This window comes from Corvus moneduloides, chromosome 13 (genome assembly GCF_009650955.1).
Source record: "Corvus moneduloides isolate bCorMon1 chromosome 13, bCorMon1.pri, whole genome shotgun sequence".
In the NCBI taxonomy this organism is placed as follows: Eukaryota; Metazoa; Chordata; class Aves; order Passeriformes; family Corvidae; genus Corvus; species Corvus moneduloides.
Genome location: NC_045488.1, coordinates 16,455,584 through 16,482,000, shown reverse-complemented (window position 1 = coordinate 16,482,000; position 26,417 = coordinate 16,455,584). Strand labels below are relative to the sequence as shown.

Genomic DNA, 26,417 nt, shown 5'->3' with positions numbered 1-26,417 from the left:
GATTTGTGTTAATGTATATAGTTACACCATAGAGGTTGTCACAGGGAAGTGAGAAGTTCTGGCAGCTGACTAAAGGGTGTTTGGGAACTATCAGTGTTGGGAGTGGTTTGGGAAATAATTTGGAAGCTGGGTATGAGCATGTTGTTTCTGCCTTCAACACTGACGGAGCAAACAATATAGTTTCATCTTGCAATTCAACTCAAATGTATGAGTAGTTGACACTTTGCATTACTATTGTTTTGACTTTCAACACATCCAATAAAGTTGTGTGAAATGGATTCTCATACAGTTAGTATTTTCTTGGTTATCTCTAACTACAAGAATTAAGGGTAAAATTTTTCTTTTCTCTCATCTGGGGTTGTAGCTGAGTGGGAGCACTGCCTTGTTGATCTGCCTGTTACAACACCTTGAAACAATACAGCAAAATGTTCCTTCCAGCAGAAGAACTTATTCCTACAGAAAGAGCAAATAAACATTGCAATTACATAGGTCCTTTAGCTGTGTACTGCCCTAGCTTGGATATAGGGGCAAAGCATTTAGAAGCTGGTTTATTTTTCAGCAAGCATTTGTATTTGAGAAGAGTTTATGACAAGTAGTAGAATCCTTTACAGCATCATATTCAGCATTTTGCTGTGGTCATTTCTACGAAGGATCTGAAACTTCAATGTATACAGAAACAGTACATGTAGAAAACAGGGAATCTGTCCCTGTCTAGGGAGTTGGGTAGGCATCCATAATTATGGCAAGGTGATCACTGAAGACACTTGCAGATGTGATTGTAAGAGCAGATGGGAAAAGGCACTTAGCTGAAGAAAATCTGTTGCTGTAACTGAAGTGTTTCAGGAACATGCTTTAATCCTAGCTTTAGGTGGAGTTAAGCTTTTGAATAACCAATAGGAATTGGCTGGCAAGATGGTCTTTTACACGTGTATATGCTAATGTAAATGTCATAATGCAAATTTAAGCACTCAAGAACATTATGTGGATTTGGGAAAATCCCTAAAATTTTAATTCCATAAGCAAAATATTATTTTGGCAGCACATGACAGAAATAATCCTGCTCCCAGATGTTTCATACTGTTGCAGTTGAGACTAGTTGCATGGTTGTCTTCAAGACAGCTCTAAAATAACACAAAAGCTTCTTGGAATATAAAGCAACTCAATTATACAATGAAGTAAAGAATCATGTCTGAACTCTTAACATTGCACAGTCTTCTGGAGAAATACAATGGGGAACAGAGTCTTCACCAAGAGTAAAGTATGTCAGTTAGAGGACAGAGTCAAAGAAAATTCTTGAAACCAAAGAAGGGAGAGGTTGCCTTCTGCGCATTTTATATGGATACCCTAGTGGACTGGGTGCCTGTGTTCCAGGCTGGGTGCTGACAGCTGACTTGGGTGCTCTGTGGCTCTGCATGGAGGAGTCCGAGTATTCAGACTCTTTCTTGAGCATTAAGATTTCCTCACTTGGTTACATGCCTATTTTGCCAGCAAGTTCAAATGCAGTTAAATTTCTTACTCCAAGAACTGGGTCTTAGTGGAAATTGCCAGGTGCTGAACGAAATATGCAGAAATACTTGGAAATTTGTTGCTGTATTGTTGCAAGGTGTGCGTATTCTCCATTTCTGTTTCTTTAGAAACTGTGAGGAATCTTCAGGTAGAGAAATGCTTTTTGAAAGTAATTAAATTTAAGTATTTGCTTTTATTGCGCTATGTTTCAGTGTCATAAACTGAACCCCATGAGGAGTGTGTGTCGTTGTGCAAGTGACTGAGCACTGGCACAGATTGCCCAGAGAGGGTGTGGAGTCTCCCTCCCTGGAGATATTCCAGAACTGTCTGGATGCAATTCTGTGCCATGTGCTCTGGGATGACCCTGCTGGAACTGGGAGGTTCTCAGATGACCCACTGTGGTCCCTTCCGGTCTTACCCGTTCTGTGATTCTGTGTACATCAACGTTCAAGATGATTCTTTACTACTGCTTTTGTCATTGAGAGCTCAGGTATGTAGGTTTTATTAAATAAAGCTGTATGAAGAGAGCTTTATCCTTCCTCCATCTAGGACATGCAGGGAATGCCTTTCAGACTGGTTCTGCTGCCTTTTCTCAAGCTGTAGTGAAGGCTGTGACTATTCCCTCAGTGCAGTTCCGAGGTGGCTTTGCAGACCCACTGCTGCCACTGCAGAGCTCTGCTGCCTTCGAGGGGTGCAGCAGTCAGACAGACAGACAGACGTGGCCTTGGCAGGCCATGTGCCTATCCTAGTGCACGAAGCAGAGCCTGCAGGAATCTGTCCCTGCCAGGTTACACCTGCACACAGCCTGCTTAGGTGGAGATCTACGAAGTGCTGAATTTGACTCATTTTCCCAAGAACTAATTGGGAATTAATTACTGAGTACTTTGCAAAACAAACACAAAAATGAGGTGTTAGCTCAACAGTCTATTTTACAAGCTCTAACAGAAAGTTATCAGACCACCCCTGAAACTGGTCCTAGTTTGGTCACTGACCCATAGTGTGAGACTGCCAGGGCAAAGTGACAACTCGGTATCTTCTATGGCCTGGCCCAGCCCAATTCCCCCTGTGAGGAGCAGTGCTGGGTCCTCCCTGTGCATCATGGCCTTCCAAAGTAGTTCTGTATGATTATTTTAATTTTTGTAACTGTGGGGTGTGTGGTCTTGACGTGCAGTACTCAGTTACCTGGCTTTTCATACTTGATCATGGCTCTCTTGTGGTTTCAGTAAGGTCCTGTTTAACAGCCTCATGACAACGGTTGTCCCAGGAAAATGGCAAAGTGTGACAAAGAGAGAGATCTATGCACATGGGAGGGCGACACTAACTATCACCTGGATGTCAACATCAGTGACAGCCTTCAAATGAGTTGTCTTGCTTACAGCTCTCTTTAGCTACTTGCTTTCCTATAAACACACTGTTGTTTTTTCCCTGTTGCAGTGTACATCGGATCTGAAATCATCTGTGCAAGAGGGGATTTCTCTATGGCAAGAGTCTTGTCAAAGTTGGAAGTTCTCCTTGTAGACCAACACATCCCCCTTCTGTGAGCAGATTTCTTCTGGAATGCTGAGGGTTTGTTTATGGTGAGTACAGTTGTTATAAGCAAGATAGGAAATAGAAGGATATGAGAATAAAGCCACAGGCTGGAAATCAAGAGAGGTAAGGCTCTCTATAATAAATAAATATTGTTTTATATCGTGTATATTTTCTGATTTTGCTTTTCAGCAATGTATAATTATAAGTATTGCAAATTTTAACATTTACTCCATTACCCACCGGGTGGGGGAGAAGGACAACTTGTTCTTAGTGTGGTTTAATGGTACAAAGCCCAGAAAATTCACTGTCATATGCAGCATGTTTTTCTCCTCATTCTTTCTGCCCTGGAGTTACCCTTATTTGTTTAACGTATTGTCATGCCATAGTGCCTTGTACAATAGCTTTGCTTGGCTGCCTACTTGAATGGGGAGTGAAGGAAAGGAGAAGGATGGATTCCCCCTCCTGCATCTGACTGCAGCAGTGGAGAGTCCTTGTTAGGTATGTTTGGGTTTGGGGGGGGAGTGGAACAGAGTTGAGAGTGTGCTACAGCTTTGTGGGATTAGCAGAGGCTTGAGGGGCCCAACTGAATTGAGTGTTCTGACTGCACAGTTTCTAATGCGCTTTGCAATTACAGATACAGAGAATATCTGGTACCTGAGACTGAAGTGGATTTCTTATTTCAAATTTTATAATATTGACAAGTAATAAAATAAAAATACAAGTAGAGGGAGAGGACCCTTATAAATTGGTGTTTGGTCATATAATAGTTACCATAAGGGAGGGCTGAATATAAGAAGCTTAGAGTGAGGCTGGACTTATTCCAAACACTTTTTACACTCTTATGAAAAATTTAAGGAAATAGCATGTTGAGCACTTTCAACTTTAATTATGAAAAAATAAACTATAAAATCACACTGTCTGGCTGAAATCTCTTGGACTCTAACAATGACATACCTTTCTGCATGTCTAATGTAGTATGCAGTTACATGGGTTTTATTTTAGACAGAAGCTAGAAAAGTCTAGATTTCTTTTCTGAAAACACTGTTAGATAAGAAGCCTGGTTTGAGTTTAATGACATCCTATGAGGCACTTTTTCCCATGTCCTAATGCTAAATGAAGGAAAAGAGGAAACATTTTATTTTCCTTCATCACCATATGATACCAGGGTACTCGTTAGGCAGTCCCCTTACATCCTTCCTCACTAACGTGCTCAAGCTTTTACTCTGTAGTTAACCTGCCCTTAATTATAGAAAGAAACAAATACCCAGAATGGGAAACTAACTCAAGCTGTAAGCCTCACTTTTGACCTCTGACGATGCTTCACACTCCTGTTGAGCCTTCCATAAGAGGATCTCCACATGCTCACAACCATTAACAAATTTAACCTGCCAGCTGCCTCGGTAGGTGAGCACTGTGTTCGTATGCTGCTCCTTCAAATGGGGGAACCGAGAGACATTATTTCTGCTTTATTGCCTGAAAAAGCACTTTGCAGTACATATGGAAGGATGTGCTTGCCTGGAGGAGATTAGAGCATAAGGGCAGCCACAACAGAACAAATGGATGGGGGAGAACAAAAGAGATTGGTGCGAATGGAAAGGGGAGAAAGGCTGCAAGACCATGTGGTCACTTTGGGAGTGATATGCAAATCTTTGTGCTGTGGCTGTGGATTTCATTTTGTAAGGCTTGAGATTTCTCTATGTCACATTTGTAGAATTAAAAGCCAGGGACAGGTCTGAGAAGCATCATGGACTCAGGTCAAGAGATGCTAAGCAGCACGTATTCAAACTGGTAGGAAGAAAGGCAGTTTAAAAGTGGTTCATCTACCGCAGACAGCAAAATAAGGCAAAAAAAGGCTGGCACGAGTGAGACTTGGGTGCAGCTGTGGAAAAGCCAGAGGTCTTTGCCAGCCCAGTGCTACCTTCCCTCAAGGAGCACCAACAGGTCACAGGGGAGCAGAAGCAACCAGCCCCAATACCTCTACCTCAAACTATCTTTTATGCATTTCCTGAGTAATCAGCCTTGGGTGACAGATGTATCCAAGATGATTTTGAGGAAAAGGGAATGTTCTTTCTGTGAGATGATGTTGGGAAGATGCCTTTCCACTGTGGTTTTTGTTCTTGCCTATTTTTATGCATAGCATCTTATTAGAAGATGGGAAGCCTTCAACACTGAAAAGAGGGCTGTGGCATCAACATGTATTATTCAGGATTCTAGAAATTGCTATTACTGTGTTTCATTTTATATCCAGAAATATATTGCTGTTGAAAATGAAACAGATTGGTAGACCTTCATCTGTAGGATGAGTTTTGTAAAAAGTTGCATGCAGAGAAGGGCAAAATAGAGCTTGACTACTGCGTGCTAGAAACTATTGGCTATATTTTGATTAATATTTGTCACTAGCACCACTTAATGTCAAATGCTTATTCAGCTTATGATTTAAAGTCATACAATGCACTGCATAATTGTAAGTAGGAGACATTTGTGCATCTGGTATTTAAATGGAGTATGTGTACTTTGCATTCCAGAGCATCCCTAAGCACTGCTGTTAGAATTGTCATTTTAAAAATATGTTTTGTCCTGCTTTTAGAGCACATTTAATCTTTTCCCCATTAATCTGCTTTCCCTAAACCTTTCTCTAATTCTTCTGAAGGATCCCCCACCTGCTGTGCAGGCTACACAACACAGTGAATCTAATCATGTCTGGAATTATCATTTTTATCAGTTTAATCCATATTTTTCTGTTATTTGTTTTCCAAAGCCTGAGACATTTTATGCACAGTGGTAAGTAATGGAGCAATTGTGGTGGTTAGTGTCTTTTCAAAAAAGCAGTGACAATACAGTTAAAATAATCAATTTAGATTATTTTCTGGAATGTGGCATTACTGGTCCATGGAAGTAAAGCTTGATCCTTAGAATTATGGAATATATTTTAAACTTCAAATTGTAGATGAGTCAAGAAATGTCCCTGTGTTTGCAAGCAGTCGTTCTCAATTGTCCTGATCAACACTTGCATGTTCTTGATTGCACACTCAGCATTCTGCTGCCTCCCTGAATTTGTTCACATACTTTTTTTTAAAATAAGTCTTATATTCATATTTTCTTGAATGCTTTTATGAAATTAATTACAGCTAAGATCGCAACTACTTTCTTTATGCTATGATTTCCTATCATGAAGTACAGTTTCCAACATTTGAAGAGAGCAGTAGCTTAACTTGAGCAGGTGCTTTTGTGGAGCTCATTTAAATTTACAGTGGTCTAAAGAAGATATTTTTTTCATGTTTCATTGTCTTATTCTTGTCACCTGTGTTGCTTAGGGTCATAGGCAGATGCTGGTACTGGCAAGGTCCTCATCAAACAGAATGTCCCAGCAATACCCTGCACTAATTTGGAAGAGAATGTTTTGCCATTGGTGCTTAGGAGCAAACTAGATGACTTCATGTAGATGCCACAAGTGAATAGCTGTGGAGGTGCCATCCTGGTTTTAAGGTTTTATCCTTTCCTTCATTTATGTCAGAGCTGCTTTTTCTCTTCTGCTCCTGCCCTTCACTTCTTATTTTGCTGTGAGGCTCTGGGATGCTTGGCAACATCTTAGCTGCTTGTCTATGTAAAGGTCTGGTAGTGCTACATTGGTAAGGCTGTTCTGTAAAAATGTAATTTAGCAGAATTTTTGCATAAACTCTCAGACTGTAAAACATTTGCAGAGAGCTATGGTTTGTACTATTTTCATTCAAAGCAGGACATTAGGGCTCCAGCCACATTTCATTATCCATTTGAATAACATTTTTCAATTTAAAGCTCTCTAACCACGAGCACTAAATTAATACTAGATTCTCTCTCTGCCTAGTGGGAACACTAAATAGATAAATAAAAATCATTGCAGAATAATTGTAGGTGCTGTGGGCTGGAAGCCAAACCAGGCCAATTCAGCCTTTGAGCCCTGTCTGTCTGTCTGCTTTTCTTTTTCCTTGCCCATCATAATAGGGTATTCAATTATAATCTTTTTTCTGCGTGCACAGTGGAGGTTTGCATACAGTGGCCCAGAGGCATTATTAATCTCAGTGCATTTGGAGAGTGAGTGAAAAGACTAAAGGTTTGAGGAGGGGGGGGGGGAATCTCTCCCCCCTGTAGCTGTATTCATCACTTAGGGTCTTTGTCAAAAATGTACTTTTCTTTCTCCCTTCCCCCATTCCTTGGAGCATAAGATGGAATTGACTCCAGAAGTTAAAGGACAATGGAAGCATTAGCACAGGGATTATGGATCTCCTTGTGAAAGATGGGGGGTGGGGGGAGAAGGTAGAGGCATCCTACTGGCAGGATAGAAATTTAAAATTTGTGGCTAGACCAGTGAGTACCACTGCATAAGAAAAAGCAATAGTGCAATCTCTATTCACATGAGGCTTTTCAGGTACCTGAAAAGAGTATTCAAAAGCTGTTTCTGAAGCTGGTACATAAATACTTGGGTTGCAAGTTTAAGTGTCTAAAGAAAATTTTAAAGAAAAATATTGTGTATTAGTGTGTTTTCCAGTGAAAGAATAGTCTTCTGGTAGTTTGTGACTTTCTGTAATTGATTAAATCCAAGTCTTTTGGGTAGGTTCTATAAATGATTTGTGACTGGTTTTAGTTTGTTTGGTTTTGGATTTTTTTTAATGATCACTTCCCCATAATATTCTCATGGAGGCTTCGAGGTTTGGAGAAATTGAATGTTATGGCTGTGATGGAAAAGGTTTTGGTGGCATTTAGCTGCGTGTGTAGCTATAAATTTGAGTCAGGTGTTCAGCATTGTCAATCAATTCAACATGATTTTCAAGACAATTTTCTGCAACATGAGGGGCTTGGACCAGCCATTGACCATGATGGGGCAATGAGACAAGTCACTAAGTCATAATCTCTGTTTGATGTAGGGTAACCATGACTTTCAGCAGTCCAAATTATCAAATCGATCACTGTTGCTCTCTTCTGGTGAAGACACTCAATTTTGGTGCTTTAACTTTGGTAGTCAAGCTGATTTGTGCACTGCAAATTAAAGGAGCATTATTGCTTCCTCTGCTTCAAGGAAATCAGTTCACCCCATCTGTAGTTACACAGAATTACTTACAGAGCTTTTCCCAGTCTTCCCATGTGAGCAGAGGCTCTTTGATTAATGTACTTTTTAAAGGGGAGTACAGTGTTTATTTTGTTTCTGTGGTATTAGATCTTTTCCAAAGGTTTAGGTGCTAAAATATTGTTTGAAATGCCTGGGCATATCTAAGTAGGAATTTTAGAAGGAAATCCATTATGTTGCCCAGCTGTATTCTCAGTGATGCCTGCCTTTCTTATATCCTACTGGCCTAATGAAACAAGATGAGAAATTATTTTAAGATAAATAAAAAAAATGGCTCTTCCTTCCCTTGCTCACCCTCCCCTTTTGCTAGAACTGCTAGAATGACTACTCAAAAGAAAAAAACCAAAACAACTGAGTTATCTGTTAGTGTTTTAAAAAAAAAAAAAAAAACAAAGCCAAAAAAATTTCCCCAAACAAACCAAGCCTCTAAACTTGTAGAATTCCTCAGTGGAAGACTTCACGCCTGCCTACTGGTAAACTGGTATTTTTCAGAATCTGATTTAACCTGGATAATGCTTTAACAGTGTCTTCCAGCATAAAAGCTTTAGCATTTCACATCAGGACCTTGATTTACTTACCATCTGCTCAGAGGTCTGTCATCAACAGAGATGATTTCTAGCTCCCTTCAGATAACTGGCGTTTGGCAGAGTTCTGCTAAACAGTCTCTAACCTTGAAGACAAGGAGTATATGATAACCCATGCATATCAGTTAACTTTTAAGTGCCTTAATAGTCTCTTTTCCTAAATAAATCTGCCAAATACTTCAGTTTGGTCCTGGTTTTCCCTGAATTTTCCTTTTATATCCTTTAAGTCAGAAAAAGCCAATGAGACCTTGGAGGCAGTGAAGAAATTCTGTTTTCTGTTTTTATCTTTATTTACCATTAACATCCTTAAACTTGCTTTTCTTTTTGTCTGTATTTTTTTTTATGACTTCACCAATGCTGTTTCTATCAGAAGAGTTGATCTGGAGATTTATATATTTGTGGCAAAATAAAAAAAAGCTGTTTTTTTAGTGTGTTATGCCAGTAAAGTCAAGAAAATTATTAGGACCAGTTTGTCAAAAGTCATGCAGTCAAAAAAACAAGTGACTTCAATTTTAGCTCTAATAACAAGTTCGATGTTTCAGGAAGTTAATAATACATTTCTTAGGCTGTTGACATAATGGTAGCATTAGTCATTAAATTTAAAGAGCAAAAAAATCTTTCTATAGAGGCATTAGCATGCTTAAGAGTCTGCTTAGATGTAGGTTTAGATCTTGGTAAGACAAGCTTAGCAGTATTTGATTCAGACCTAAGCATGTAGTCCAGAGTTGCTAGAAAAAGGCCAAAAACTTTGGTGAAGTTAAAGTTTTTCTTTTAATTTAGCAGATAATTATAGAAATTTGAAACTACACCATCCAAAATTACAGCAGCTCTTGAAGCAGTGGGGATTCTGCTAACAAATAATGTCATTTCCCAGGGTGCACAGGAGGCTGGCCAGCTAACAGGTGATGTCTCTCTCTCAATACATTGAATCGATTACAGGACAGATGGGTGGTTTCTTTCTGTGTGTTTTATTTTGGTTTGTACTCTTGGTTCAAAATCTCCTTTTTTTTTCTACTTTTTTTTTTTTTTTTGATTGATTGGGTGGGGAGGATTTTTAGGATAAGCTGGCTAGCTCTCTTCAGACAGCTGGAAAGACTGAGTACTGCAGTTGCGCCAAAATCAGCAAGGAAGAGCTTGTGTTGAGACCAGGACACTGTATTCTGCCTGGTCAAAATCCTCCTCTGCTGTTCTATTCTGGACACAATTCTGACTTGCTCCCTGTTCCTATCTGTAGCAATAACAAGCAGTGTGCTGCTGGGCAGAGTTGAACTCGGGTGAATTTGATCTCTACTTTTCTTCCTGATCTTTTAAACAGGCTTCAAACTGCAGTGCCCAAACCCCTTGGCCACTTGAGGAACAATTGCTGGAACCTTTGTCTTCATGGACAAATTCTTCTCAGCAAAAATTTCTCGTAATGTTTTTAGCCCCATCTCATTAAAAAACTGTCCAAAATAGGTCAACTTTGCTTCCTTCTGTCAAAAGAAGTACCAAGCCATTAGAGATGACTGCAGCGTGAGCCATACTTTGGGACAGGGAGGTACATCCCAGTAGGCACCCTGCATCCAGAGCAAGGGGCTGCGTATTTGCTCCATGATTGCGGGTTTGCATTCAATATAATTTTTGGTTTTTGGGGATGAGGACTCAAAAGGCCAGTTGGGAATTCAACCACAAACTATCCTTCAGTCTCTAATTCTAAAGCATCTGAGTTGCAAAAGGACACTTTTAATGCTTAATTTGCCAAAACATTCTGCAATAATCTCTTGGATGGCTTGGGTATAAATTTTAATGGCATTATGCTTGCTGTGCTTTGTTTTCTCTATCTAAGATGAAAAACTGAATAGCAGAACTCTGAATGGTGTCCAGGTGCAGCAACACCTTTCTGTACTGCCTTTCGAATTCCTGACTGTGTGCTAGGACTGCAATTAATTTATAATAAGGTTTGGCACAAAACACCATAATTCGATTCTGAAAGAGCCAAAATTAGCTTAGCCATGATTAGCCTATGAATGTTTCTATACTGCTTGTGATTGACAGGAGTCCTGTGGACTTCATACTACAAATAGATGTGATTTATCCCTCAATGAAAGTTGCTTTGTTTACTGCTAGGCATGTTAAAATAAGAAAAACCACTCTGCAAATGCGTTGTTCTTGAAACCCTGATGCTTGTTGATTAGTGCCCAGGCAGTATTCACAGCATCTGTTTGTATTGTGAACCTCTGTCAGCCTGTGCACATGTTCCTTTTTGTTCATGGCCGTCTATGAGAACAGGCTGGGAACGTCTTCTGGGTGTACAAGGAGGGCCATTTGCTATGCATGAGGTGAGTTTCTGTGCCCCAAAGTGCCTTGTGACACAGGTCAAAACCAGTGTGTTTTTTCATTTGAAGGTACTTAATCTAAATATGTATCAAAAAGCTAGAAAGACTGTGTATTTCCACAGAAATTCTAGTTTTCTGGTTTGGCTCTCTTGTAGCATATATCAAGAATTTATTGTGACCAAGTTTGGTGTGTTCTCGGTGGGATTTTCAGGAGATTTAGCATCTGTGTGGCACTGACCTACAATGGAAGAGCTGGAAGGCTTAATTCTGAAAATCTACATAAGCTTGGAGGAAGTTGGAAAGAAAACAATATTCCGTGATCAAACCTACTTCTTTGAGATTAGTAGTTCATTGGTACTAGCATGTTGATTTTTATAATGTATTTTCAGCTAAATTTCTGTTATTGTTTCCTTCCACTATTTAAATTTCTTCCTCTGCAGCTCCATTCTAGGCTCTATTTTTTTGTTGTGCTCTGTGAAACTCACCACTGTGTCAATTGTCAAGCAATCTCTCTTATCTTACTTTGACCTTCTGCAAGGTATCTCTTCTGTTTCCAAGCATCACCTGCACTAATACCTTAAATTGCTCTGACAGTCTTTTGAGCAAGTAATGTATTACACTGAAAGATCTGTGTATGTGAACCTCTCCAAATGTTGTATTCTAAATAGAAAAATCTCTCTTATGGTAAATAACTAAGGCTTCTAGATGGTAAGGTTGGACTGGTTACTACATTGTCAGCCCTTCTGAACTGGTGAAGCAGCACCAACAAAGAGATTTTCATCTGCAAATGCCTGAAAGAAAGAAAGAAAGAATTTTAAGTGGACAGAATTCATTTCTGCTTGCTGATCCTCGTCTGGCCTGTGATTCTTTAAGTCATTCATGGATGGCATAAATTAGAATAACCTAAAGGAGCCAGGATAAATTAGGGCAACCTGTCTCGGAAGTAAGGAGCTGAAGCCAGGGATGTGACACCACTCCGTTTTCCCATTCCCATGTTGAGTGGTGCTCTGGCACAGAGGGAGGGTCTTGCCTGTTCTCTCTTTTTGTTATAATAATTTTAGGTGCCAGAGATTACAACCGCATAATTCTTTTTTTAGTGTGTAATATTCTTTTGATACACTTTTTGTGTTTAATTCTCTAAATAGGCATTCTTTTCCTTAAATGTCCTGGCTATGTTTCCCTGATTTACTTTCTCATTTAAGACTGTAATGATCTCTGGAGCTGCCAGAAGTATTAGATGATTCTGTTAAACATTTGGAAACTGTCCCAGTTTCTGCTTCACCTTCAGAGGGGGTGATCTTCTGTTTAAAGTCCTCCATTGATCTTCTGTCTTTCAAAACTTCTCCAAAATGCATGAGAGCAGACTGCAAACATAAATCAGGCTTAAAGAAAATGTATTCTGGTATCCTCACTAAAAGTAGGTAAGTAGAAGGTAATGCAGTCTGGTCATGAACTACCAGCTAAATGAAAGGGCCTGGATCTTCTGTCATCCCCTCTGTTACTCTGGATCCAAAATCTCACAGCTCCACTCACAGCACAGTTTCTGTCTGGAGATTTACTCTTGGAGCAAGCAGATACATTAAACTTGTGTTAATTCAATCTGATTGGATTCTTTATTAAATAGATATTATTTTTTTTTTTTCCAATTAATTCTTACAGACCTTAATCTTTTGCACTGTCTTCAATGTCTGGGAAGCCATTTGCACATAACAAATGTTAATATTTACATAAGCTTTGGGAAAACCATCCTCATTCAGAAAGAAGATGAACATCTGCAAGGTACTTTTTGGGCTCAAAAGTGGGCTCATCTCCCTATGAATATTTTGATGGTTTTTTGTGTTATTTAATGTATTTTCAATGTGATCAAAATCTATCCAGAAAAGATAGTACTATCCTACCAAAAACATAGTCTATAACATGGTGATTTTGCATTTGCCATGTCCTCCTCTCCAGAGAAAGATTACGTAAGGGAGTCTCTCCACTGCTTCTGGCTTCTGGAACTTTGGTGCTAATCTCTGGGTGCCTTAGGGATGACAGAAGAAAAGACTTCAAACAATGTTGATTCTTGATCAAACTTGATTTTAATGAAAGTGTCTTTTAAAAAAGAGTATGTAATTGACCTGTCTTTGTTCAGCCTGATGTGATTGAGAGGAGAATTAAATAATAACTGACAGACACATCACTTTTTTAAGCGTACAGAAACAGCTACTGTCAAATATGCAAACACAGAAGGGAAGGAAAGTCTCACACTGCTCTGTAGTTTCAGCTGAGATGAATTACATCAATAGATCTCCCGCAATTCTAAATCCGTTTCAAAGAGTGTTTTCAGTATTATAAAAATATACTTTCTTACTACAATTCTGAATGTCAGGAGTGGCTGGGAACAAGTCTGACTAGAATAACAAATTGTCACTAGTCAACTTTCTAGTGGGTGTCAGTGGGCACCAAGCCTATTATGCTGCAGGAAATTTTCACTGTAAATGTGTTAAGAGGCCCTTTGAGTCCTCCTGGCTTGCTCAGTGTTCCTTGCTGTGCACACCAGTGTGCTATGCTTTACTAACAGGACCCCATTGTACAGAACCAAAGATGTAAACAAGAAAAAATACAGGCAAGGGATCATGAAAACAAATTTTGAGGTAGATATCTTGCTAGAGTCATCTCTGTTGCTTTAGCAAATACTGAAAAACCTTTAGAGCATGTTATAATTAATTAGGAGGCATGTGGGCAGGAGAATTCTGTTCATAAAACAAGGAACCAGACCCAGAAGAAATAAGGTTTGGAGCACCTTCTGGGAAATGGTCTGGCATTCCAGGGACAGGAAGCTGCAACCAGGAACTGGTGCTGGAAAAAGCCTGTGTTGAACTTGGAAAAGCTAACTGGCAATCAGAGGTTCAGGTTTGATGGATATTCTCAATACAGCCAATATATAGGTGTGTGTATATATTTGTGTGTGTATTTCTTAATTAACCTTATAATTCTGGAGAAATGATGCCTTGCTGTGTTTAACAGAATGAATACTGGTAATGCCAAATAGTGTGAGAGCCAGAAGTGGCTAAAAACTTGTCTAGGACAATGAGTATTAGCTCTAGATTCTTTAGATGGAAACAGTTTGAGCTTGAGTTGAGCAATACTTAATTTACAGGAGTAAATGAAGCATTAGTTGAATTATCAGAGTAAATGTGAAAACCAGTTTGATCTGTAAGGGGTGCAATCAGTCTCCTGCTATATGAAGTGCAATTGGCTATTTATCTTGGTAGACAATAGAGAGAGTAGAAAATAGTCCAAATCCTGTAGCTGGAAGTGAATATAGCAAACAATCAAAATCATGGCTAATAAAACACAGAAATCAGTACTTCGAGTGAAATAGCCCACCATAAAATCAATTTTAACACCATGAACTGCCAGTAAGTGTGGGGTTTTTTCAGCTTCAATTTTAAAAAGATAAACCCCATTCATCCTGGGAGGTGTATAACAGTAGGTCTTAAGAGTTTGTAGTGGCCATATTTTGCTTCAAGCAGCTTTCGAGCACTGCTGGGAAAAGAGAGGATGTGAGATGTCCCATAAAGTACAGGATTTCTGTAAGGATTCAACTAGTTAGTTCCAATTAAACTTGCCAGCTAAAAGGCAGTGACCATAATTTGTGCCCTAAGTAAACAGAACAATTTTATAATCAATTAATTGACTTTGTTGCCACTGATGGAAAGGCTTTACAATCAGCACAATATGTTCAAATCATCCCTTTCTCACAAAAACCTGAACAGGAGGCTGCACCTGCCTGGAGGCTGTGCAGAGCCCTGTTGTGCAAGGCAGTCAATAAAGAATTACAGTAATCTAATCCTGAGGAAAGACAAAAGTGTAAATGGCCTTTCCGAGGGTTTCCTGAGATGGAAGTGACAACTACTTGGCAACAGCCTTTGCAAATGGTGCAGAGATGATGTAGTGGAGATGAAATGCTTCTCTGTGGTCTAACATGATTCTCAAATGTTTCCATCTCCCAAAGAAAGCATTTGATTGCAAACCTCAAAAGTATGTGGTGGAGGAATAATCTCCTTTGAGCTTCACAGCCAAGAAGCAGCATGATTGCCTTGTTCAAGGAAAGTTTGACACAGAATTTAACATCCACCAAAAATGCCACTGCTGATGTTATTCAGTCTGCATCTGTAGGAATTATGTGAATTCTGGACAGAAATACTGGAAATTAGCTTAATGCTGTCCCTTATAAGGAGGGTTTTTCATTTGCCTGCAAAGAGCTTGCCTTTTTCATGGAATAAGCATGTCCCTAGAATGTAAGACTTGCACTGGAGTCTGACAGAAAGTTGTTACCTTTCCCATTATCAAATAGAGCAAAAGAATCTTCTTTTTGATCCAGATCTTCCTATGTTATTTTATGTACCCCCAGGGCTAGCTACCTGAACACCAATGGAGCCTTGCAAAGGAAAACTTGGAATCTGTGAACATGCCAAAGCTGCTTCCATACTCCTATGGATATCAGAGAACAGATCAAAATGCAGTTGTGCATACACTTGTGTTTCAGATGGACTTCTGAAGGTGCTGCTTTCACTAAGCAGCAATTTCAAGTATTCAAATGAATTGTGGGGAGATCTTGCTAAGAAGACAAGGGTGGGCCTGTTTCAAAGGGCACAAGGCAGCTGTGGACTGCCTGTAACACAAGCAGTGGATGTTGAAGTCCAGTATTTCATTTTATGTAAGATGTATGTATTCCTGGGGTCTGCTTTTTCCTCAGCTTTGCCTTATATCCAAAAAATTTGAAGTAGATATACAAAGATACTCTTACAAGTTAAATTTTGTAATTTTTAATTGCGTTACGTTTTAATGAATCAGGGAAAGACACCTTTCTGTAACTTCCTTCTTGACTTCTTTTGAGAGGCAGTAAGAGGGGAGCGGCATCTCTGCCTTGGAATCAGAATACAGAGCTCCTTTTGAAAGCCTTCTGCTCAGAGAAACAATGAAAGTTGCAGGGATCAAAAGGGTGGGAAAAGGGTGCAGCTGAGATTATGCTTGATCTGTGACACAAACTCTATTGTGAAAATGAGACAACTGGGAACTTCAAGGCTGAACCAGAAATAGGAGACAGGGAATAAAGCTGAGATGGAAAAAATACTTCAGGAGAATGAAACGCATTAAAGATAACTGGGGGAGGAGGAGGGCCAGTGATAAATGGTGAGTGACAAAAGAAATTATAAAAAATAAAGGCTAAACCAGAAAGACCAAAAAGGATCTAGAGTGAAGTTCATTTTCTTGGAAATAACTGGAATAATTAAACTGTATTGGAATTTGGAAGAAGTGTAAATTCTTAACATAAAGATTATCTAGAAAATATTTTTTTAATCCAGAAATTCTCTACAATTTTGCTGGCACTTGTTCTTACTGCACTCTTGTGGTGCCTGGTTGCTTCTATAGTTGTATATATGCATAGGGATGTGCTTATAAAACTACCATCTTAATTGAAACAGACATTGAAAAAAGTAATGGTAATGTTGTAGAGACAATTGGTAAAAATAATTTTTAAAACAAGGCAAAAATGGTAATTTCTTTAAAGTTTGAAGACTACACGGCATGTAAAGCAGGAGTTACACTCATGGAATGAAAACCTACACATGTTTTTGTATGAGGTAGGAATCTCATGAGAAAATAGTATGTTATTGTATAATGAAAGGCTATGATATTTTCTCATGAGAGAGTAAGGGTAAACTGATGGCTTTTTATTCTGATGTTTCTTTGATTTTTTTTTTTTTTTGTAGTTTTGTTCCGTTTTGTTTGGGGGTTTTTTTTGTTGGTTGGTTTGTTCTCTTGGAGGATTTTTTTGGTGTCACTGCCCTATTTTTGTTATGAAAATTGGGTATGGCATTTTAGTACAGCTGAAAATTCCTATTTGACGTCAAGGTAAGCATTTGTTAAAATGGAATTTGGAGACTCCTTTAAAAATTCATTCTGAAGGAGCTGCTGTAAATAAGTGCTTCTTTGTAGCATTAACAAACCAAATACTGAACTATTAAGTACTCTGAAAAGAGAGCTGATTATAAACTGCCACTGAAATTTACTTCTTTTCTAAAAACCAGTTCATCTGCCTCAGTTTGCTCAGAGTAGGTTAAGTAACACCAAGGAATGTGAATTCAATTAAATGGATATGTGTAGAGTCATGTCATTGTGGTGTAATAAGCAAGTAAATCTAAAAAAACCCCACTCTTATCTAAGTTTATGTTGATATAAAATGTGTATCAAGATCATATCTGAATATTTAAGATACACTTCAGGAGTTTGTTTAAGAAAATCTGAAGATAGTTCTAAAACCAAAAGGATGATGAAACATATTAATAAAATTATTTCTATGGTTCAAGATTTTCTGGGTCTGCTTTCTGTAGGCCTGAATTTGGAAGTCATTATTCATTGTTACAGTGACTGAGAAGAGTTTCTTAGAAGTCTAATCAGTAAAAAATTCTTTCAGGGATTTTCTTGCCTATATTGTAGGAAAATCACATGGAATTTAATTTTACAACAGGGAATAGAAGATGAGACTATGATAACATGGGAGTAGGACAAATAAAATTCTTGCTATACATGCTCCTTAAAATCCAAAAATGAATATATTTGGGCTTGATCTAAAGTCTGCTCTTACGTGAAAAGTCTGGTAAGCTTTCTAGTCTGTGAAAGTTATGATTTGGAAATGTTTCTGCACAAGGAAGAAGAAACATTCATGTCTTAGGGTAAGAATGTGAGAAGTTTTGTCTTTTTCTGGGGCTCTTTGAAGAATGTCTTCAATGAGTTGTGATGTTTGCACTCTAGTTCTAGAAATATAGAAAGCCTTAGTTCTTGCCATGTGTCTTTTAACTGGATGCACTCAAATAATTCTCTTTGGGATCACAGTGTTACCTCTTTTTAGAGTCAAAAGCATTTGCATCCAAGTTTTTCTGCTAAAGAACAGGATGAGCTGTACAAATGATGCAATGTGTGGAAGTTTATCTGTTCAGCTGGTCTCTGGTTTTAGGAAGAGTGAGGAATTTAGCTTGCGGTTAAGGATAAATTAGAGGAGAACTGTCATGACCTCTGTTGCTGTATATTGCATTAGTTTCTTTAAAACACTCTTGAAGTTTGAGTCTGGTACATGAAAATCCCTTTTTTGCTTTTAAAGAATTCTCCAGTTCTGTAAGCACATAGTGTCTTCGTGTTCATTTATTTAGTAGTAGCTGAGAGTGATTCCTTCCTTGAAGGCTTGGTTCCAGTCTCTTTTTCTGCAACTGGACTGAGTGCTTGCAATGTATCGGTTCAGGGTAACACCTGTGCAATTTCTGCCTTCTTTACACTCTCATTGTAGTAAAACAATTGCAAATGAATGTAGCAAGAGGTCTGGGCAGCAGATCTTCTGCATTCAGTCAGGATTTAAACAAAAATACAAGCCTTTGCAAATCTTAATGAACAGAACTATGAACAAAGTTGCATTTTATGCTTTTGCAATAATCAGTCAGACATATTTATACCGTCTGGTGGTGTTAGTTATTGTTCTGGTTTGTAACACAGCTATTCCTGGAATAGCATCACACAAAAATGGCCATAATGCAAAGGTAAAACTCTAAGGGAAAGTTTAATAAAGGTGACATCCTGGTGAAAATACCTGTTCCAGAAGCCTGAGGATTGTGGGTGAAGGGGACAGCAAAATGTCAGGGGTGTGTGTGCAGAGAAATAAAATGTTGCAAGCTCAGGTCGTGGCTAACAGCTTTGTAATTCCTCCCGGTTGTATGGGAAGAGCAGGTGATCTCATTTGCCTTGCTCACAGACCAATCCCTTCTGACAATTTTCAAGTCAGTGGAAGTTTGAAATTAGTAAAATGGGAGCTGAGACAAGGCCTTTGTGTTTCTCAGTCTTTCCACCTCAAGCTTTAGGTCAAAACAATTGTGAAACGCTGCCAAGGCTGATGTGTTTCATATGAATTGTCTCTGTGCCCTGGGAGAAACACCCACAGGTCAGTGGTTCCTTCCAGCACTTTACCTTTGCCTCGGCAGCTGCTTTTACAGACATGATAAACTGCACTTCTGTGCATGATTTTCAGGTAGACAGATACATCTGGTTTCTAGGAAGTTAAGCCTTTTAATTCTATATTAGTTCAGAGAAAGGGAAAATATGCAGTCTCTCTGTCTCCCACTGTTTCTCTGGTACCTTTCCCAATTTTGTTTTGTGTTACTTTGTTTTTTTCCCCCAAAACTTACAGTAGTTGTAAAAATGTGTAGCAGCTTTTTCATCAGGCATCTGTTGGGGACAGAACTCAATCAGATGAGAAATATGAATGGTCAAACCAGATGCACCAAATTCTTAATATTTCCCTCAGGCCTGAAAACTCTGCTGACATTTGCCTAAATACAGCTAAGACCCAGGCAATCGTCTGATTTTGACAAGAAACTTAAATCAAGTTTTAATTAAAAAGCTATCTGATTTTTTGAGAGTGGCTGTAATTAATACTATTTGTCTGACATTTCAAATACTTTACTCACTGTAATTTTCTCAGCTGAAAGAGGTTTAAAACACTAAGAGTATAAATTATGTCTTGTTTTATACTATAAACTTGGAGGTGTGAAAGTTGTTTCTAACATAGCTTTTAGAAACTTCTTTTGTATGTCAAAAAGTAGCATCGATATATAGTCTGAGTCAGAAAGAAATAATGCTGAACATTATACTTTTAAGCACAATAGTTTTCATTATAAATGAGAAATGGATTTCTTTTATGAATCATATACCCCTTTGTTGTGCATTCTCAAAATAATTATTTTCCACTGCAACACGAACCAGTAAAAAACCACAAAGACTTTCTCAGATACTGGTGTATGTGTAATTCTTGTCTGAGCTTGGCAGTGCACTCTTATACCAGTGGCTGCTGAAAAGTTGCAGGATGCTTCTAGGCCATGGTGACATCTGAACCATTTCAGCAGGAGCAGCCAGACCTTTTGGCAGTGAAGATGTTTTTTAGGAGCTGCAGTCACAAGGACAGAGAAAGTGTTTACTGGACTGAGATTGTATAGAACTTACGAGGAGCTAGACTGGAAGTTTTTAGTGTGTTTAGCAGTCTCATGACAGTTCCCCAAATACTGGAGAGTAATGAGTTGAAGCTGGCCCATTTAATTGAAAAGTAGAGCTAAGCAGTTAAACCAATCAAGGGCACGTTCATTAGATTTGAGCAGAATTTCCTCTGCTCACCATGAGCCTCCTGGGATGAACTGAATCGTGGTCAAACCAATACTGGTAATGCTGGGAGGTTAATTTGCATCTAAACTGGGAAGTTTCTCTGCCCTGGAGCTTGGCCCTGTAGATTCCCAGCTAGAATCAGTGCACTGTGGGGCTGTCGTGCTCCTCAGCATCTGTGCTTCTCCTGTGTACACTACAGCTGCTTTTGTGAAATGCCGGGAGAAGGTGTCTCCTGGATCCCAGCTTCTCTTGAATTTTAACTTCAACAGAAGCTGGGAATACAGCAGGATGTGGACGCCACTGTCTGTCATAGAGAAGCAAGTTGTTAATTTGCTTCTGAAAAGGCACTGACTTCCAACTCAGTTTCTGCTTATGAGTTCAGCAAGACCTGCGAGATCCTGTCGCAGTGATCATTTTACAGTCGTTTTTAAACACAGAAATAAAGATTGAGATTTGTATCTTTGTACCCTGGAGATCGTGTGTGATGGTGCCAATCAGCAAACTCGTGTCTGTGGAAGCAGTGGCTGTCCCTGAGCGTTTTAGGTATGGGAACCACAGCCTGATGATGCTACAGGATGGACATTTTTGGTTTTGGGGGCAGAGATGGAAAATCTGTTCATGTTCTGGATGTCTTCCCCCCAGAAGGGCAGGTATCATTGATAATGATATTTGCACCTTAGTTCATGTCACTTTAGCAAATCCCCTACCTAATCAATCTGTTCACAGACTTTAGAATAGCAAACTGTGTAGGGATGTATCTTAAGGAGCAGCATGGAACTATTACCTTATAGATTCACACCATTCTCTTCCCCACTTGTCCTCTGCTGGTTTCAGAAATGCATCTACCTTATGCTCCCCTATGTAAAAGATGTGGACTTTAGGTGGAGGAGGAATTAGAGCTGTCCTAAAACTTTTTTAAGGGCTCTAACTGCTGAGCTATTAGATGAAGAAAGAGTTTTTCCTGCAGCTTTTTATAAAAGACAGGTGTACCCTCTGGTTTATGATAGAAAAAGCCTTTGTATTGGAAGTTGAGAGAGTGGGGGCAGCTGTCTCCCTGCAGTGAGGATTTGCTCACTTGGTGTGTGCAGCCTTAAGACACCTCTGCTGCTCTGTGTGAACCTCATCTCTGCCTAACCCTCCTTCTGCATTGAGGAGCCCTGGGCACCAAACTGGGCCCTGGGGATTGTTCTAAGCCTTGTTTGACTGTGAGTTAGACATTGCGAAGCTCAGTGTCACTGTGCAGAAACCTTTCTGTGAATTCTCTTCCAAGTGCTTTTGAAAATACTTAATTCTTTTTTCTAAGCCTAATTTTCAAAGGTGATACAGGAGCCTCTACTCAAGAGGGACTAGAGCTTCATGATCTGCAGACAATCAGCACTAGCCAAAAATAATTCTCAGGCTGTGCTACAATGTAACCATTCTCAGTATTATGATGTTATATTCTGTCTTGATATGACCTCTGCAAGTAGTCTTTATTCTCCTATTCCCATTTCATACATTGTACCAGTGCCTTTGAGAAAAATTCAGATAAATCAGTAGAAAAATCTGACTAAAGGAAACAATTTTAATTTGTCAGAAAGCTAAATACTCAGAACATTCCCTTGAAAAACAAGTTTCAGGACAGCCCTGTTTTTAGTAGACTTGCATAAACCTGGGTGATATTTATGAAGATGTGTAACTCTCCCTGATTGAAAACCTGACTAAGTATCAAACCTCATTTGTATCTCTAAATGCATAATGCAGCCCAGTTGATATCATGTCATTGACTACAGTCTATTTTCCCCATGTCATTTTAATAGAGCTGAGATGGATGCAAACTAAGAGTTTACAGGTACTTTTATCTGTGAGAAGGGATAAAAGTGAAAACTGAAAAAAGTAGTAAAATGAGTGTTTTATGAAGATTACTAGAATCCAGAAAGCGGCATTTAGTTTTTTATTTATCTGTTGTTTAGTAGATCCCTCTCTCCCTTTATGAAGACTAACCCCTGCCATTTTCCCCTTAGAGACCCCCCCCCCCCCCGCCCCCCCCCAAAGTTCAGGTAGAGAATGCAGTTCTGTCTGCCTCTTCTGCTTCTTTAATGGTGCATAGAAACTTGAGACAGGAGATGATTTTTCGTTTTTGGGAATGCCTTTACAGATGAGTATATGGCTGTTATTCTAGCTTGTGTTTGTTCATTTTATCACATCATATAAAAGACCCTGACCAGAAAAGATTAAAAGCTTCCAAATCATTTATATGGAGAAATAACTTGAGAAAGCTGCATTTTTAGCTTGTGCAGCACAATTAAACCCACTAATGAGTTAAAAAATTAATATAGAAACAACACAGAAGACTTCATACTCAGTATTGAAGCGTCCATCATTCTGTACACCCATACCCCTCTACTTTGTTAGACCCCCTTGTGTTCTAAGCTTGATTCCAAATTGCCCTTCAAAGTCTGTAGCTTGAGCATCCTTCTTCCTAATGAAACTATAGAGATGTGCACAAGTTAGTTCATCCAGAAGTTGCCCTTTCTGGAGTTAAAACAGGAAGGGAGGTAATGCAGAGCTTGCCAATTTTTCTTTTAATTCTTTTTAAGAGTCTAGAAGTGTGGCCCTCAGTCCATAAATTAGAACAACTGTGAGAAACATTCCAGTAAATGACCAAATGTAAGTGCTCATCTGTGAATGAAGCCAGTGGTAGTGTGGACCCATTTAGGAACCTACAGGGCTTCCTGGGGGCAACTGCAGAAATTTATTAATTCTCTTGTACTTCCAGTGCGTGGAGAACATTCTGCCATTAGTGGGTTCCATAGCACTTTGTGAACCGCACACCAGTCTGGTCTTTTCTTCTTTTTGGAGAGTCAATTGCTTTAGCTATTTTCTCGAGCATTTAGAGGTTTTGCTTTTCAGAATGTTCATCAATCGCTGCTACTCTAGTTAGACACAGGCAGTACAAACACAAAACTCCAGTCTGCTTGGCTGAGCTGGCATAGCAGTGTATGAACTGCTTGCATTGGGAACCTGCTGGGATAAAGAAAGAGTAGCAGTGACCAAACACTGAAATATCTGGGATTCTGCAGAGGCAGTGGCACTAAAATTGAAAGCATTAAACACAATCTTGCTTAAATATGAAATAGCTGCATACTAACCCTTTCTACTTCCTGGCAAGAATAATAATGCTGCTCTAATTCAGAATGAAATTAAAATCAAACAAAACAAATTCTCTGTAACCAAAAGCAAGTCTGTGGCAGGGATGAGTCAGGACTGAAGTTTTGAAATTATGAAGTGGATTTTATGCAGGAGCCTCTCTCCCTTTCCCTGTTGCCAGGGAGGGTTCATAGGCAACAGACTTAATGGGTTAGGCAGACAACTTGTTGCTGACTAAGTCACGAACAGCTGACACCTCTTCTGCATCTTGGAAGGCTTGCATGCTCTTTGGATGTGTTAGACCAACAGTGGCATGCTTTGAACTCTTTTCCTAAAAGGAATTTTTTCCACAGCTTTTTACAAATTTGGGGTAAATCGCTTGCTTATTTGAGTAGCTAACTCATTTTGTTCTTTCTGCTTTCTTATAAGTAAAGCACACTATTCTGTCAGCTACAATTTTACTTCCCCCCAGTAGCAGGGAAACCTTGGGTCAGATTCATCAAAAGGGATATTTTCAGGTATTGCATACTAATGAATAGCTGGCTCTTATTCATTATTTATCTACACCAGAAATTTAATGAATACTTTGAAAGCTATTGAATTCTGTGTTTGTGGACAACAGTGCTTCACAAAGTGCAGATCACTGAATACTATGGACAAGTTTCTGTATGTATTCAGTTAAATATAAAAATTAATTTACTTCAACCATGCATGTCCTCGTTCATTCTTATGTTTGCTTTAATGGCTTTCTGCCACCATTTAAGCACTTTAGAAGGTGGGCACAGTGTGAATTCAAGACAGTCACAAACCAAGGAGCATCTGGATATAAGCCGAAATATATGCTGCTTCTACTTTGTAGTACCATCGTGCATATGGGCAAGAATGAGGGTTCTGAAAAAGCTGATGGGTATCATGGTTAAATGGTTTCTGATATGAATGGCTTCTATCAGGAGACTGCTACAGCTGCTGGGCTTTGGCAGTTCTGAGGTGGCTCCCAAAATTCTCCAGCTGTAGGTCCAATCCTGCTTTTTGAAACCCTGAGCATGGAGATTTGAAGAGCTGGAGCTATTCCTGTTGTAAGTTTGTGGCTCTGGTGACTGGGCAGCTCTTCTAAAACAGGATGTTGTTTTTTAACAGCAGGAACAGAGCAAAGCAAAAGGGACAGGGGAGAGGGGGAGGGCGGTGAGTGTGGTGGCAGGGCTGTGATGAACATCCCTGGGTTTGCCAGCTCCCTGCTCTGACCTCCTCAGAGGCTCAAGCAGGTTGCTGCATCCGTGTCACTCTGCCTGACAAGAACAGAGGGATATTGTTTAACTATTTGTGGTCCTTTTGATGTCTTGCTTCCTGGTACTGGCAAAACAAGTATTGTAACTTGGCTTAGGCGTCCTTGGAGCTAACTCTGAAAGCATGAAATCATTCCACATGTTTTCAGCAAGGGGCTTGTTTTGAACCTCTTCGTTATTTCTTTGGCGTTGCTGATGGTCCAGAAACCAAAGCACCAAGTACATACAGTGAGCAGTTTGATTACACAGTGTATGGAAATTTATTTCAGGGTGAACACAGTGATCATAGACAGGCTTCTTGTTGTCATGACTTCTTCTAACTCTCCTCCTGATAATTCCATAGATGCTGTCAAAGGAACAGAATTGATATCATGTGACCACTCAAAAAAGACAGTTAGTTTTCCAATAGTAAAATAGTTTATTGTAACTCTGTGACCACTGGTACCACTCAGTTTCTTGAGTTTGAATCAAAACTTCAATGAGAGGGGACATTTAAAAAGAAAAAAACTGACAGACCTTATATTTTAGAGGTTTTTTTCTTTTTTATTTCTCAGGAGAATGCCTTACTAATTTTAAAATATTGTGGTTTAATAGTCAATTTTCATATCCAGAATATTAAAGACCATATTCCTGGTATTTACGAGGTCTGAGTTCAGCAAAGCACTTAGGCATGTATCATGTAAAGCATTTCATTAGTTTTACTCTTCATTGGTTATTTGCTTTCCCAAGTCTTACTTCTCCAAACCCCCAATCTTTTCATAATATAAATATGTGCAGGTCCATTCTTACTGAGTTTTTTGCTTTCTGGATGTTCTGCTTGCCCAGGAAGCCTGAGGTATACATTCTATTAATTGTGTGTAGCCAGAAGGGGCACATAACTCTAATTACCTGATAGAGAAAATCTTGACTAAATGTGTGGTTGTCCCATGTCTGTGTGTGCAGCCCAGAGTGTGCACAAATTTGCTTAGAAAAGGGGTTGTTGCAAGCATGGTCATTGAAACAACTATTCCATCTTTAAGTATTGAAAACTATTATGGCCTTTTAAAAAATATCGCAGGAAAGTTTTTATGATCGTTTCAGAACTATTCACCTCCTCCATCCTCTCCTCTCTCAGGGGAAAGCATTTGGAGAGTTGGACTCTTAAAAATCTCACATCCCCAGACTGAAGTTCTGCAGGAAAAACCTACTGTGGTAATCAGTACGTTCATCTGGGGAGAAAACAGAGCTGAGCTATTTATTTATCTTTAATTATAAGTGGTTAAACAAGGAGAATAGACTTACAGTTCCTACTGAACTTAAAAAGACTCTAATTTGTGCCAACTAAAAATTAATTAGTAAGGAATTTTTAATTTCAGCATCCTAGGCCAAGAATCTATTCCTTGATAAAGATGTCCCTGTGGAATAGAGTTATGAGATGAGATTAGAAGGAATGTAAACTTTATATCACGTGAAGCTCCTACTCTGAGCACTGATGCAAAGGGCATTCCTAATTTTTTTTTTTTTCCCCTTGGTGCTGGAACAGAAGCTCAGAGCTGACCAGACGGGGGCCCAGCATGCCAGATGAAAGGACACAAGATTCCAGAATGGAGCTGGAAGATTTTGAGGTGGAAAAATATTAAGGGCTTTTTAATCTGAAGTAAGAAATTGCTCTCCTGGATTTGTGAACCTGAAATGATAGAATAGCTAATACCATTCATTTTGGAAAATCATCACATGCTGCTGCTTGCCTCATGTCTGCTTGGCGCAGAGGGGCATAAAGCACTTGTGTTAAAAGCCA

General features: G+C 39.2%; 1 protein-coding gene across 1 annotated transcript in view; it reads left to right on the top strand.

Annotated features, from left to right (window-relative positions):
- Positions 1 to 2,966: 2,966 nt before the first annotated feature.
- RORA (RAR related orphan receptor A) overlaps positions 2,967 to 26,417 on the top strand; it is a 389,378-nt gene continuing 365,927 nt past the window's right edge. Inside the window, exon 1 of the mRNA XM_032122711.1 lies at positions 2,967 to 3,083. The gene's annotated coding sequence lies outside the window, so the exon portion shown is untranslated. The remainder of the gene's footprint in view (positions 3,084 to 26,417) is intronic.